The sequence below is a fragment of the Parasteatoda tepidariorum genome, chromosome 6, assembly GCF_043381705.1.
Source record: "Parasteatoda tepidariorum isolate YZ-2023 chromosome 6, CAS_Ptep_4.0, whole genome shotgun sequence".
NCBI classification, from domain to species: Eukaryota; Metazoa; Arthropoda; class Arachnida; order Araneae; family Theridiidae; genus Parasteatoda; species Parasteatoda tepidariorum.
This window is the reverse complement of record NC_092209.1, coordinates 50,650,722-50,665,955: the sequence shown is the minus strand read 5'-3', so window position 1 is coordinate 50,665,955 and position 15,234 is coordinate 50,650,722. Positions and strand designations below refer to the sequence as shown.

The window sequence follows — 15,234 nt, the reverse complement described above, 5'->3', positions numbered from 1 at the left end:
AAAAGATTAAGAATTATTTCAAACTTTTAATTTTGTATCGCAGCAGTGGTAATTATTTTTGATTTCATAGCCTCGTTAAAAAGACCAATTTTTTTTAAATGATCCAATTATTTATAAAGATAAAACTTTTTTCATAAAGTTAAAAATGATCTTTCAAAGCAAATCTCTCATTTTTAGAAAAAAATCATCAAAAATCAAAGAATATTAATACAATTTCAAAGAATCACTTTTTATCAAAAGGAATAATATCTGCTTGTTTTTAATTTTAAAAATAATGAATTTTAACTTTTTTATTTATTTTCAAGGAAGCAATATAGTTTTTTGTTCCATTTTCTCATAAATAACAATGAAAGAAAAATAAGTTCAAAGGGATTTTTTTCGTAACTTTTAATATGAATTAAACGTAACGAGAGTTTGTTATTTCATATTTTATATTGATCTTATTTCAAATCAAGATATTTTTCTACTCCAATTTTTTAATTGGTGTTTTTTAGTAAACTGGCCTTTTTCTTCGTTTTAACTATGAACACTGAATATGATATGCTAAAAATAAAAGTTTTTTTTTTTTTAGTAAAATTTTTCACAAAACATAATTATATTTCATGTTTAATTTTAGATGTTAAAAATAGTTTAATTAATTACCGAGTTTTATAATCAAATATGAAGTTACTCGCAAATTCATTAGCAATAAAATGATTCTTTGTAAGAATGATCACTTGCTGCAATACATTATCTCAGGGCTCGAAAAACAGCCCGTCCGCCTGTCCTCGGAGGTCAAAAATTCCCAGCGAATAACGAATTTCTCGAATCCGACGTCCGCGCGGACGGTCATTTTCCCGTTAATGTTCGTGATACATTTTCAATTTTTGTTACCTTACAATCTTTTTAGAAGGCGTAGATAAGAAAAATTTTTCCTCAAGAATGGGCGTTATTAAAATTTAAGATACCTAATATCGTTAAACACCAGAAAACTTCAGCCCTCCGAGCCCAAGCTATTTATAAAGACCTAATGCAGCAAAATGACCCACAATACAGCAGCATACTGCGTATGGGGAAATTGATGTTTTCTCAGTCTGGCAGTACTACAGCGGTTGAAAGAGGTTTTTCAGCAATGAACTTACAAAAAAACACATAACGTACTGGTCTTAAACAAGAAGCGTTAAGACAATTTTGAACATCTCCTAAATGGAAAACCCCTTTCAGATTTCTGGCAGAAACCTCTGTAAATCATTGGCTTGATTGTGGAACTGGCAATCGTCATATTTGATTCATTTAAAAAACGCAGTGCCCTCGGATAAATTGACATTCCAGATAACTTGACCTTTATCATTTAAATTATTTCATAAAAGAAATAATTTTTTTCATAAAAGAAATATTAGGTTACTATTAGTAACCTAGTATTTCTTTTATTACTGTATAATGTAATCCCTGTATTTGTAATCCTAGTAACTACTAATTCATAGTGCAATTTATATAAATGTTTGTAATAAATAAGAGAAAATTATATTTTTATTTATGTAGAAGCTACGGGTTAGTTTCAAAAGAGGACGGGTACATTATTAGACAAGCCGTCCTCGGGGACGGGTAAAATTTCTGAGTTTTTTCGAGCCCTGCATTATCTCATACCAATTTCCAATTTCAAAAGCTTTAAATACGAGGGTTGCTATTTATATTTCTGGCCTAATAATGAAAAAACGAATATGTAGCACCGAAATTGGTTTTATTGTTTTTCAAAATATTCTCCATGATGATCAATACACTTTTGCATGCGTTTGAACCAATTTTCAAAGCACTTTTTCCAGTCCGATTGAGGTAACTCCAAAACATGCGTTTTGAATGCATCAACCGCTTCTTCGGGGGTCGAAAATCGTTGTCCACGTAATTTATTTTTGATGTGTGGGAATAAGAAGAAGTCATTGGGTGCCAAATCAGGGCTGTACGGCGGATGACCCATCAGTTCGATCTTTCGCTCCGTCAGAAATGCCTTTGTTTGAGTCGATGTGTGAGAGCTCGCATTGTCATGATGAAGAATGATTCGCCTGTTCTTCTGCTTTTTTCGAATTTCTCCGATGACTTCTGGCAAACAAATGGTCGTGTACCATTCAGAATTGACCGTCCTGCGTTGCTCTAACGCCACTGTTGCCACATGACCGTTAATGCCGAAGAAACAGGCAATCATTTGTTTCGATGTGCTTCTTCCTCGAACAACTTTTGTTGGTTTTGCCTCGTCTTGGAAGACCCATACAGTTGATTGCTGTTTTGTTTCCGGCTCATATGCATAGATCCATGATTCGTCACCTGTGTAGATGTTATACACAGCCTTTGATGTACCTTGAACGTATTTTTCCAACATTTCCTTGCACCAATCGACACGAGCCTTTTTTTGAGCGTTTGTCAGATTATGCGGGATCCAACGCGAACAAATTTTTTTTACGCTCAAATGTTCATGCAATATTTTATTGATGCTAGTCATACTAATGTCCAAAGACGCCTCTATCTCACGGTATGTCACATGACGATCTTGCTTTATCAGTTCACGCACAGCATCGATCTTTTCTGGCACAACAACGGATTTTGGACGACCTGCACGGGATTCGTCCTGGATCGAACATCGACCACGATTAAATTCGTTATACCAATTTTTTACAGTGCTGTAGGATGGCGCTTTATCGCTGAATAAAGAATTAAGTTCATCGAAGCACTCTTGTCTTGACAATCCACGTCGAAAGTTATGAAAAATAATGGCACGAAAATGTTCACGATTCAATTCCATTTTTTGAAAGAGAAGAACTTTTCAATTTACTGTCAACAACACAAATGAAGCTATAATGGAAAATCGTCTGCTGAATTTATGTTTAAAAATATCAAACTTTCGATTAAAATCGTCTGCGGACGCCTAGCAACACTTACTGTTGCCAATTCCAGAAATATAAATAGCAACCCTCGTACAATTTAACTCTATTTTATGCCTTTTTTTAATTTATATATAATCGATAAAAGAAAGCTATATATATTTGTAATTTATGGATAAAACTAATTGACACCTAGAAAATGCACTACAAATGTCCAAAATTAAATAAACACTTAAGAAAAGTTAAAGGAGGGTTTATTAAGCAAACGAGATAAAAAAAAACGCTAAAAATTACAGCTATTATTGCTTTTACAAACATTAGCACGTACAACAAGGTGGTCGGAAACAATAAAGAAGATTTGTTCGGGAAATATTTTTGATCTCTTGTTGCCTGTATAGCAATCTTGATTCGATATTCTCCGAAATATAGTCCAGAGCTGACGAATCTTGATTTCAAGGATTCTTTAATTTTGTATTTAATATTCACTTTTCTTGCTGTTAAAACAATTAAGTTCTGCTGTTACGACCAAAATTCTTTGCTGATCCTTAGCTGTTTGTCAGATAGACTGAAAAAAGGAAAGCTTATTAAGCACAGATAACAAAAAATGATAAAAATAACTTCCGTTATCGTTTTTACTAACATTAGCACACACAACAAGGCTATCGAAGTGATTAAAGAATATTTGATAGGAAATGTTTTTGATCTTTTTGCCTGTATATAAATCTTGATTTAATTTTCTCTGAAATGTATTCCAAAGCTATCGAGTCTTGACTTAAGGGAGACTTTAATTTTGTCTTTAATACTTGCCACTATTGATGTTATTATAACAGTTGGAGTTCTGCTGTTGTGACCTAAATTTTTTTACTGTTTCGTCGTTGTTCGCATGATAGAACTCCTGTTGGAAATTTAAAAACGTGGTTATTTCTCTCGAGGTAAATTCTTGAAGGATTTTGCGAAAATCGAAACCCATTTCGAGTACAAATACTCTTTCCTCAATGAAGAGAATTTGAATGGTAATTCTCCCTTCTTCAGCAATCTTGACACAGCTTTCTGGTCGACATTAAGGTATTTTTGCGTTTTTCGTTAAGTTGCGTTTTATTGTGAACATACTTTACAATATATTGCTGAAATAATAAACCAAGAATAATATAAAGACCAAAATGCATTTCGAAATACTCTTTGCTCTATGAAGAGAATGCCACAATGCAGTTTGAACGGTAATTCTCCTTTCTCCATACTTTATAATATAATGCTAGAGTAATACGATATATAATATTCTGAAAATTGCCCCCTAGGAAATGCAAAACACATTATCTGTTTAATGTTAATGCTTTTCTTAAGAACGAAAATCGAAACCCATTTCGAGGACAAATACTCTTTACTCAGTGAAGAGAATTTGAATGATATCTTCTTCGTTAGAAGAATGTCTTAAATTATAAGTTTCATAATAATAATAATAAGTTTCCAACTTTCTTAATAACAATAATAAGAAAAAACGAACGCTTTATCTCCGCAATATTGATTTAAATTTCATCACTATTTATAAAAATCTTTCCTACATTTTATTTTGGGAATAAATCTTCACTAGTCTTGTTTATCCTTATTTCATTTTAGAATATTCTGTCTCAAAGCACGTTCCAAAAAAATTACTTTCTAATTACGTAAGAAATGTTACAAATAATAAAATAAGCAAAATGATACTGTTGCGTTCTTATTTAGATTTTAAAACGTACAAAAGTCTGATTTATACAACCACTATTGATTTTTTTTTGTCGTGCGTCTAGTTTAATTTTGGATTATCTCAAAAACATCTTGTTAATTATGAACATCAGTTTACAAGATTCCGTTTTAATTTTTTGTTGACAATAAATATTTTTGACTGTGTGGTAAATTTTTAGAAATTAACATGTTATTTGAAACATTGTTTTATAGGGACTGAGAGTATTTCATTTTTTAGCATTTCCTCAGACTTCTCGAGAAATCTTATTTAACATAAATATAAGGAAAATTTTTACTTTACTTAAAACTAAGAATTGCTACATCTCTGCCGACAAAATAAGTTTCCAAAACTGATTAAAAAAAACGCACGACTCATTGCCGAACAATAAGTTTAAAATAAAAACCAGAAAATTTCTTTTTACGAAAAATACGTTAAATGAATAGTTATTAATTTATCAATAAATGTATAGAGTTTAAAAAATATATTAGTATATCAATAAAAATATATGAATAAAAATATTTCTTCAGTTAACATTTTTTTTATTTTTTAAACATTCCACCGCTCTACTATTTTATTTAATATGACTTTGTTCTCCAAGTAATTCAAAGTAATTTTAATACGTTAAGCACATACATGTAAAAAATGAAAAGTACAAAAAATCAAAACGTTGTATTCTTTACATAGTTATTGGTTTCATTTCACTGTAATTCTTCGAGCAATATAAACAGTTTACTAGTTTTCTCATTTTGGTTTATTACGTTCCACTAGTTTTATTGGTTTAACATGTTTTTCTGGCAGCTATTGACGGAATAGAACACCATATAAGGAAAGATAAGAAAGCGGAGAAATGTCATTTCAGACAATGCCCAGAAGCGTTTCATGCCAAGCGAAGGAATTGTTGGCAGAAATATATTTTAGTGAGCACACATAAAGAAAAAAAAATACGAAGCATAAATAGCAGTTGAACAGGCGGAAAACAAAATAAACCCTACAAATAGTGCGCGAGACGCGTGGAAAGTTTTTTGAACAACATTAAGTTTGAAACCGATATTTCGCCAAGATTATCTAATGCCAATAACATGAAAACTTTAAACTTTTACAGAAACAAACCCGGAACAAGTTCAAAGAAAAACATTTGTTCTGTGGTTTTATTGTATCCGTCATTTCATTTAATGGAGTGTCGTCTGTAACCATATTATTAAAAAGATTTGTGAGTAAAAATTATACTTTTATTTCTTTGGAGAATGTAATAAATGTTAAGTTTTGATATGTTAAGTTTTGATCATTGTATCATATATAAATGCATAGAACAGTAATAATAAAAGCGAGTTTCGCATATTCTTGTCTTTTAGAGACACAAAATATCACTCAAATTAAGCCATAGAATTTATATAATTTATATTGCTCTGCCTTTTATAAAGCTTTATTAAATTTATATCGGAAAAACCTCCTTCAATTTAATGATGTTTTCTTTTGTACGATAAAATAAAAGTCAAATTTTTTAAATTCGAAATTATTTAGTTTATATAAACTAATAAGAAAACGCATTAATCGCGTCACGCTCTACTTAAGCTGAAGGTATATTTGCATATAGTTTGGAAATCATTCGTATAAGCTGAAGTTTGGAAATCATTCATACAATGTACTTTGTTTATTCGAAGCAATTGTTGAGTCATTAAATACTAATCTTACCTTGAATACGTTGCCTAATTCTTATCATTCAACATTGCTGTCTATATAAGTGTGATTTGTTTCTAATTTCCCGTTGCATTTTGCGCGATTGCGTGAAGTGAATTTGCAATCCAGCGAATGCTTCATCAAGTGGTGTTGCTGGAAATAAAGAAAATATTTGAACAAATAATTAAAAAAAAACAGAAAAAAGCTTGAATAGAAAGGTCTAAAAGCTTGCTTTAAGACTTAAAGGTTTTAAGATTTAAGATTTAGGAAGATTTAAAGGTTTTATGTACAAAAAGTAAAATTTTGTACTTATAGCCATTTATTCATCTGGCATAGCTATCTAAACAAATGAGTTATTATTTCCTATTCATTGCTACATTAAATAGAATAAAGTTCCGGTTTATAACACTGTGATAAATTTCGTATCAAATTACGGAATAAAGTACCGTCACTCTAATCATCCATGCCATTTTTCCTGTAAAAAAAAATTTAATACGATTAATTTAGAAGTCATATTTATTTAATTAGAGAAATTCAGTGATTTTACAGTTATTATGACTGTAAAAATTACGGTAAATCAGATTTTTTGTTCCGTAACATGTTTTGGTAACAAATGATTTTAATGTAAAAAGTACCAGCATCCTGAATGCCGCTACTTTTCACCAAATTTTTTCCGCAATTGTTAGAAATTTAGGAACATTACGTTGAAGTCTCAAGGGTTTTCTTCATAGTAAGTGCAATTTAAACATATAGTACTTTTTAAACAAACAAACAAAAACTTCCGACCTTTGAAATATTAGCCCTCTTGATTCGCAATTTATCTCCTACGAAATAGTGTAAAAAAATACGTAGGAAAATAAATTTCACGTTTCTTTATAGTAATGAAAGTTGCGTAAAGTATAAAAATGTATATACAAATGAAAAATTGTACTTTTTGTGCACAAAAAGCATTTAAGGTTTATATATATATATATACTGGTGTGCAGAACTTAAGCAACAAGTGGTTTTTCGGTCACAGCTCCCCAACAAAGTATAAGATAGCCATGAAATTGCAGTATAATATGCACGTAATTCAGTAGAAAGATTATTTGTATGCAAATTTTAGAAATAAAACGTCGTAGGGGATGTAAGTGTACGTAAGCCTTGTGGATCGGCACGCGCAGGTCAAAGCTGTGATAAAAGGATGGAGAGCACCGTAGTTAAAGACATTCGCTGCAAGTGCAAGTGATTTGTTTTGTGAAACATGTCTTCAAGAAATCATTTAGACGACTTTACTCGAGGAAGAATGATTGGGAAGCTTGAGGAGAGGCGTAGTGTGACCAGTGTCGCCGAAGAGTTCGGGATCAACAAAAGTGTTGTTTCTCGTGCTTGGAATGCCTTTCAAACTACTGGTACAATTGTTCGGATGGTTGGTGGTGGCCGTCCAAGGAAAACAACACCAAGAGATGACCGTTACATTGTCCACCAGGTGAAAAGAAACCGTTTTCAGTCAGCGAGCGCCATATCTCAGCGACTGTGCACAGCCACAGGACGACAAGTATCAAGATTTACAGTGGCCAGACGCCTCCACAAAGGTGGCTTATTTGCTAGACGTCCTGAACGCTGCATACCTTTAAAAGTTAGCCATCGGCGGCACCGTTTAGAGTGGTGCAGAGAACACGAAACCTGGACACCTCATCAATGGAGTCGCGTCCTCTTCACAGATGAGAGTCGTTTTAGTGCTACAAGCGATTCTCAACGTCAGTTGATCTGGAGAGAGGTTGGAGCTCGATTTCATCCCAATAACATCGCGGAAAGAGATCGTTACGGTGGTCCTGGAGTTGTCGTCTGGGGTGGCATTATGTTGAACGGGCGGACTGAGCTTCAGATCTTCGACCGAGGTTCTGTAACTGGAGACCGCTACTGCAATGAGGTAATCCTACCCCATGTGCGTCTGTTCCGAGGGGCCATTGGACCAGACTTCATTTTTATGGATGACAATGCCCGGCCACACCGTACTGCTGATGTTCAAGAGCTACTGGAAAGTGGAGATATCACACGAATGAATTGGCCAGCTTACTCTCCAGATCTAAATCCCATAGAGCATGTGTGGGATGCATTAGGGAGACGTCTTGCGACACGACAGTATCCTCCTGGTAACACCCATCAGCTGAAAGATGCGTTAAAGGAGGAATGGAGACGTTTACCCCAAGAACTCCTGGATAATCTGGTGCTTAGCATGGAGAGACGATGCCAAGCAACAATTACAGTAAGGGGAGGGCATATCCCATACTAGGGAACATCTGCCAGTTGTACTTACGCTTCTTCAGGCAATCATGTGTAACGCCACTATATGTCAAATAAAGCCTTTTTTTGTTCCATACCCTACTTTAAGCTTTATATTCATTTCTGCGCCATTATTTTGCTGCGCCATTATTCATACCATCGTTTAAGTACAAAATAATGTACATCATATTCAAATTTCATGTCAATCGGATGATTTCTTGTAGAGTTATGACAAAAAACGCACTTGTTGCTTAAGTTTTGCACACCTGTATATATATATATATAATCTTAAAATTCTTTAAATATTCAAATTTAACATTATAATTCGATAACATTATTAATTGGAATTAACGAAAAATATTTCATAAAAGCATAAAATGTTTTACTTTGTTATTTAATGTTTTAAATGTCTTATTTTTACGTTACTATGGCAGGTATTGGGCGTCGGATAAATGCAAACAATTTATTTTTAGGCTCAGAACAATGTCGGTAAATTTTTGATACATGCTTATCAAATTAAACTGTAAAAAATTTTGCAAAATTCACAAACTGATATTTATTGCTATTTACTTTCTTATACCAATGTCTTATAATTATTAAGATTGTTGAAGCTACACTGTAAAATAAAAGTTTTACATTACGCAATAATAAATTAGATTTTGCAAGAGAAAGTATTATAGATCCTTTTCTCTTATATATAATCCAAATTTGTTATTAGAAAAGAGACGATTAATCAGTTTTCTGTTTAGAAAGATTTCAGACGACTAAACTATTGTTTTTAGTTTTGTTTTCAAAATAAATAATAAAGTAAAATAAATGGTAAAACAATCTTCATTCCCAAACTATAAATCTTTCAAAATAACAAAACTTAATCTCCTTAAACACATTTCTGAGAACATTAAATGATTTTTAACGGAATTCCATATTGCTTTTTAAAGTTTCTAAATTTATTTAGGAAAAGTATTAATAAAATTTCAATTGTTACATTATAAATTTATGATTAAAAATAAAATGTTTCGGTATGCATGCAATTTCACAAAAATTCTTAAAAACAGTAAATATAAAATTAGATGTTATAATTATTATAATTAACAAAAAACTCTTTATTAAAGCATGAAATATTTTTTTAATACAGGCTATACTATCGTGTGAAAAATATGCTGACTAGAATTGAGATAAAAAGAAATATTTCTGGTCTCTCATATTGTTCTGGTCTCGTAATGGGTAGAACAAATTGCAGCTAAAAAGTTCTAGTTAGGCAGTGATTTGGAAACGAGTTTTTTTTTTCCTGTTTTTACGAAAATATCAAATTTCTTTCAATGCTAAAATTAAAGTTGTTACAGATATTAGGATTAAATCTTGTTCAGATTTTGTAATAATGCAAAAATTAAATATGTAGTAGTGTAACAATGTAGTTGAAAAGAACATTATTAATCATATGTGCAGAAATGTTAACGTGCATTTTAGTCAAATACATTAAAATGTCTTTACACGCCGCATGAATACTGATAAGATTTTTTCAAGTGTTTAAAATTTCCTCAAAACGTTTCATGTTGCACATTGCAAGATCTTGAGAGTTAAAACTGCATAAATATCATTTTATTACTGCAATATAAAAGCCATTTATAATATCCTCATTATCAAAATTCATTTTTAATTTCTGTATCATAATTATGATACAGAATTTCCTTTTTTTTGGTATTTACTCTTCCTCTTTTAATACATTATAAACGTGTTTTTATGCATCCTATCTATGTTTGAAATCAAGGTTTTTAAAATCAGCGGATCAGAAATATATGTTATCAGTTTGAAATAATTAGGATTTTATGTAACTTAGGATAAAATATGCATGGCTATTTTAAGTATTATAGTATTCTTAAAATAAGATATATAATGATAGGAAAATTTTATTAGAAATATATATAATTGGTTTGAAATGGTCATGATACTGTATATCTTTTGATAAAGAATGGGTGGTTATTTTGAAAGCATTATGATAATAGCCTCGAGGATTCATTGTAATTTTAATTAATTATTATTCTAAAAATAATTATGATTATTTTGAAATGTTTATTTAAAGATGATAAAAGATTCATGGTTATTTTAAGTGATAATTATTCTATAAACATTCTGAAAATACTTAAAAACATTTGCTATAAGTTTGAAATGATTATGATATTATATAACAATGTATAAAGGATATTTGTGTATTGTAAATTATTATTATTTTTAAAATATTCATGGTTATTTGAAAATGCTGATTAAAAACATAGATTATCAGTTTGAAATGATTATGATTTCATATAACTTTGCATAAAGAGTTCTTGGTTATTTAGAAATGATTGAGACATGGTTAATTGAAGTTGGTATTATTCTTAAAATAGGTGTCATGGCTTACAATAGGCACCGAATGATTTCGTTCTTTGAAGCTGGTAATGATTTTAAGATATGCACGTGAAATTTCAATTTGATAGTATATAAAGGATTAAAGGAATAAAAAAAATAGAGAGATTTAGAAACGTTTCCTACATGAACTGAAAGCAAAATATTAAAGCTTTCAAGGAAGTAAAAATAAAAACATATGTAGTTTTCTGAAAACAATTGAATCAAGTACATTATGTTGAACAAAAACATAAAATGTTTCTAGAATAAAAAACTTAAAATCAATAGAACAATTATTGGAAAAGGTTCATTCGAATTTAAGAGCTATGCAAACTACAGAAATATAGAATAAAAACTTTTTTTTCCATTTCACTTGACAAACTGTCAACGTAACAGATTTTAACGATTGGAATACAAATTATTGGTTATGAAGTAGCATTTTTAAATAATTTTATCAATTATTTTTATTGGAGATGTTTTAATGCTATGATAGTAATGCTAGTTCTCCGTTTTTATGTTTCTACCTTTTTATCGATAATTTTTTTTATGTAGCATTATTTTTTTTAAGAAAAGTTCTATTATCTTATGATTAATCAAAAAACAAAATGAACATATGAAGCGTATTTTTATAGAGACTTTATATCTAACTATTTAGAAAGAGGTTTATTTTACAATATCATGAGCTAACAGTAAATAAAATAGCTTAAAGTCAGTCAAATAAATGCAATAATTTCTAGTTTAAATGATTGGGTGAGTATAATTTCCAATAAACTGATTTAAATAATTTATAACTTCTGCAGTTAATATTAAATTAAAAGTATTTTTAACTCAGAGTTGTTTTCTGACAAATTCCTCAAGATATTCTTCTCTGAAGTATTTTTTATACTTTTTAATGTACTCTTTTAAAATTACATAAAACGCTTTATTTTAAACTTTTCCCCTTAATAATTAGAATATTTAAATACAAAAACAAATTTTCGAAATGAAATACTTAGAATAGTTTTCGAAAATTTCGTATTAGTGATTTCATTGTGTTCTGGTAAGTATATTAATACGAGCTCAAAATGTAGTTGCTGGTGTGAAGAATAGGATTCACGCACATTAAAATCGCTAGGTAGCAATACTTGCCATGAGCTCAATGATGACAGGATGATAATAACCAATCAGCTGCCAGTTTATTCTTCCGTTTCTCAGAGCGAAGTGTAATAGAGGAACTTATTTTAGCACTACGCCATCCACGGTTTAGCTCAAATTTATCAGATGACACGTTTACCTCTGTAATAGGATAAAAAATTTTGCGGGGAGCAAACAAATACTTCGAATTATGTAAGTCCGGAAACTAAAATTTGATGGTATAAGGAGAAAAACATGCGAAAGAGAACATAATTTAATGGAGGATGATTCTCCACAATGCCGGTCTCATTTTTAATAAATTTTGCTCAATAGAAAAAAACAAAAAAATTTAGAAAAATCCTTGATCGTTTTGAGTTTTCTTTCAAAAAGTAAAAAAATTACTTAGAAAATTGCTTGAAACTTTTAAGATATTCGAATCAAACTCTTTTCATTAGTTAAATCAAACATTTTCATCTAAGATTCACTACAAAATTATGAAAAACATGGTTTTAATTTTTCCGCTCATGCGCAGAATAAAAGAACAACCTTAAATACTTGTATCTTGCCCAGTTTTTGACAATTTCTTTATTTTAATAATTTTGTAATTAATTTTAAATTGCTTCAAAAATATTGCTCGAATCCATTGAATACTTGTAAAGTTATAGTAAAAAACGTAACTAAAAAAAAGTTTTTTTTTATGAAAATGTCCATAGCTCCATAAATATTTACTTTAGGTTTACGATATTTTATGCAATTTTTAAAAATAACAACTTTCGTAATCAATGCAAGTTATAAGCTTATTTCTCGATTTTCTTGCACAGAATTTTCAAAAATACTTGTTTTCTTTCGTAATTTATAGTCGGTTTCTCAAACCTCTGAAAACTTTAAATTTTATTACTAAGTATGAAAAATTGCATGAACTAAAAGTTATAAAATTATCTTTCAAGTATTTCCTGAGGTATTAAAAAATGTCAAAAACTCAAAGTGTCTCTTCCATAATTTCAGGATAGTCTAGTAATACATTGTTTCTGTAATAGATTTATATATCGAGAAACCTTACGCTCTAGATTTGAATGGTTTGAATCAGTGTTGAAGCGTGCTTAACGTGCTCTTGAAGAAATGGAAAGCATACTAAGTATATGCTATTATTTTATAAAGGTTTTGCTTCTTCGATTTCGGTTCCTTTAGTGGGGAAATTTTTAGCCTGGGGATCAAAATTTAAGCAATTGTTATTTCGTTGTAGATTTTTCCTCGCTTTCATTGTAACATATATAACAAGTTTCATTGACAATCATCAACTAGAGCAGGCTGTATTTGGATCTAAGCAGGGTTACTAAACAGGGTGGGTAAATCATATAACCACAATGTATAATATAATGCTTGAAAAAAGTTGAAAATAACTTAAATTAGATTTGAAGATAATTTTAGAAATAATAAGCATATTTAGAACAGAAATAGAAGACAATATAATTACTATGAAATAATAAATAAATAATTTAGCGATATAAGTATAACTTTGATTTAAGCTATTCAGGATCTATTTTAATTGAAAATTTATATCATGTGATTTTTACGATAAATAAGAATGCACCTACGGTAGAAAGAAGCGATTTTAGACCATTATTCTTTATGATATAGTGAGAAAAATTGTAATTTTTTGCTTTATTTAAACCTCTTTTTCTATTAAAATTATTCATCCAAAAAGTTAAATTCAGGTAATGAAACATTAATATACTCTTAAACTAATTATAAGTTTTTTTTCGAAATAAAACCTTTTACTTAAAGTATATAATTTGATCGTAAAATTCGACAAATTTAATTTTATTAATTAAATATGTATGCTCGAAATCTTAAAAGTAGCTTCAAAATTTATTACTTGGTTTCATATTTTAGAGGTAATGAAATTTTGTTAGGGATATAAACTTGAAAGAAATATTTATATATCTTTTTGTGTTGAGTTTTTCCAGAGGATTACTTCAAACAAAATATTTACTTTTCTTTGAGTTTTCAAACATTTTCTAAGTTTTCGAAACTAAATTCCGTACCTTAAAGTATGATTCTTTTGAATATGAAATATCAAATAAACAGCCAACTCTTTTCTAATAATATTTTGTCTTTTATAATATATCCAGAGGCACTACATATAATATAAACAGTTTGTTTTTAATTATTGAACAATAGGTTTTTGCAAAGTTTGTGTAATGAAAATTGTTTATTTTAAAAGCTTTTTTTTAGGATACACACAATCATGTTATGGTGAATATGACTTTTCATTATTTTAAATAAAAAAAAGTTTTGGTGTACGTTATTAAAGAGAATAATAATTTCGTTTCTAACTATAGAATATGAAGCAAATTTAAATCACATTATGATAGCAATCAAAAATTATTGCAACATTATGATCGTGACGAATAAAAGCAAAGATTTTGAAATTAAGTTGATACAAATTAAAATTAATTAATGGTGCTTCAGAAAGAGAACAAAAAATTATTTTGTGTGGGTTGGGATTTTTTGTGTGGATTTTGTGTCACTATAAAATCAATTTAAGCTGACCACCCCACTATATTGATCATGTCCAGTCTTAGAGTGTTGGTATGCGGATAGTACATTTTGGACATTCCCTGTTGAACAATATTAAAAGCTCGTAAAAATTTGAAAAATAAATAAATTTGTGCTATTTTGTGTCGAATTGATTCCATTGTAAACTAGGGTAACCAGACTTCCTCAAAATTTGAAGACAGACCTTGAACTTCACTGATTGCTCGCAAAAGCTTTCAAATTCTATAAGGACAGAAAATATTTTTGAATTTTAGCATGTGCACTCAAATGTCTTCGAGTTTTTACTAAAACATATGTTTTTATATGCAGTAAAATATGAAAAAAATCAGTAATTCAACAATTTTTTTATCCAAAAAAAAAGTTTTGTCTCATGGAGAATACTAACGGAAAAAAAATAGCTCCATGTTAAGACTAACAAATAAAAACGATATTCTTGTCTTTAATTTTAACAAAAATTAGAATACTGTATGCAAAAAATTTTCATATTATGCCGTGAGACGGCGCTCATGTTAATATCATTCAGTTGCCATTCAACTTCAGAAGAGGGCGTATCTCCCGATAACTTCACAATGATCCTGTCAATTTTATGTCTTTAAATTTTTAAATAAATTATGTGTGTTACAGTCCACTGATTCATCGATAGATACTTCACAACATACCTACCAA

At 29.8% G+C, this 15,234-nt stretch overlaps 1 long non-coding RNA gene across 1 annotated transcript; it reads right to left on the bottom strand.

Annotated features, from left to right (window-relative positions):
• Positions 1 to 3,089: 3,089 nt before the first annotated feature.
• LOC122271494 (uncharacterized) lies at positions 3,090 to 6,399 on the bottom strand. The gene is made up of 2 exons (XR_006226412.2): positions 6,265 to 6,399; positions 3,090 to 3,417 (listed from the first exon to the last, which is right to left on the bottom strand). It is a non-coding gene; the product is annotated as an uncharacterized lncRNA (long non-coding RNA).
• Between the last annotated feature and the right edge of the window lie 8,835 nt (positions 6,400 to 15,234).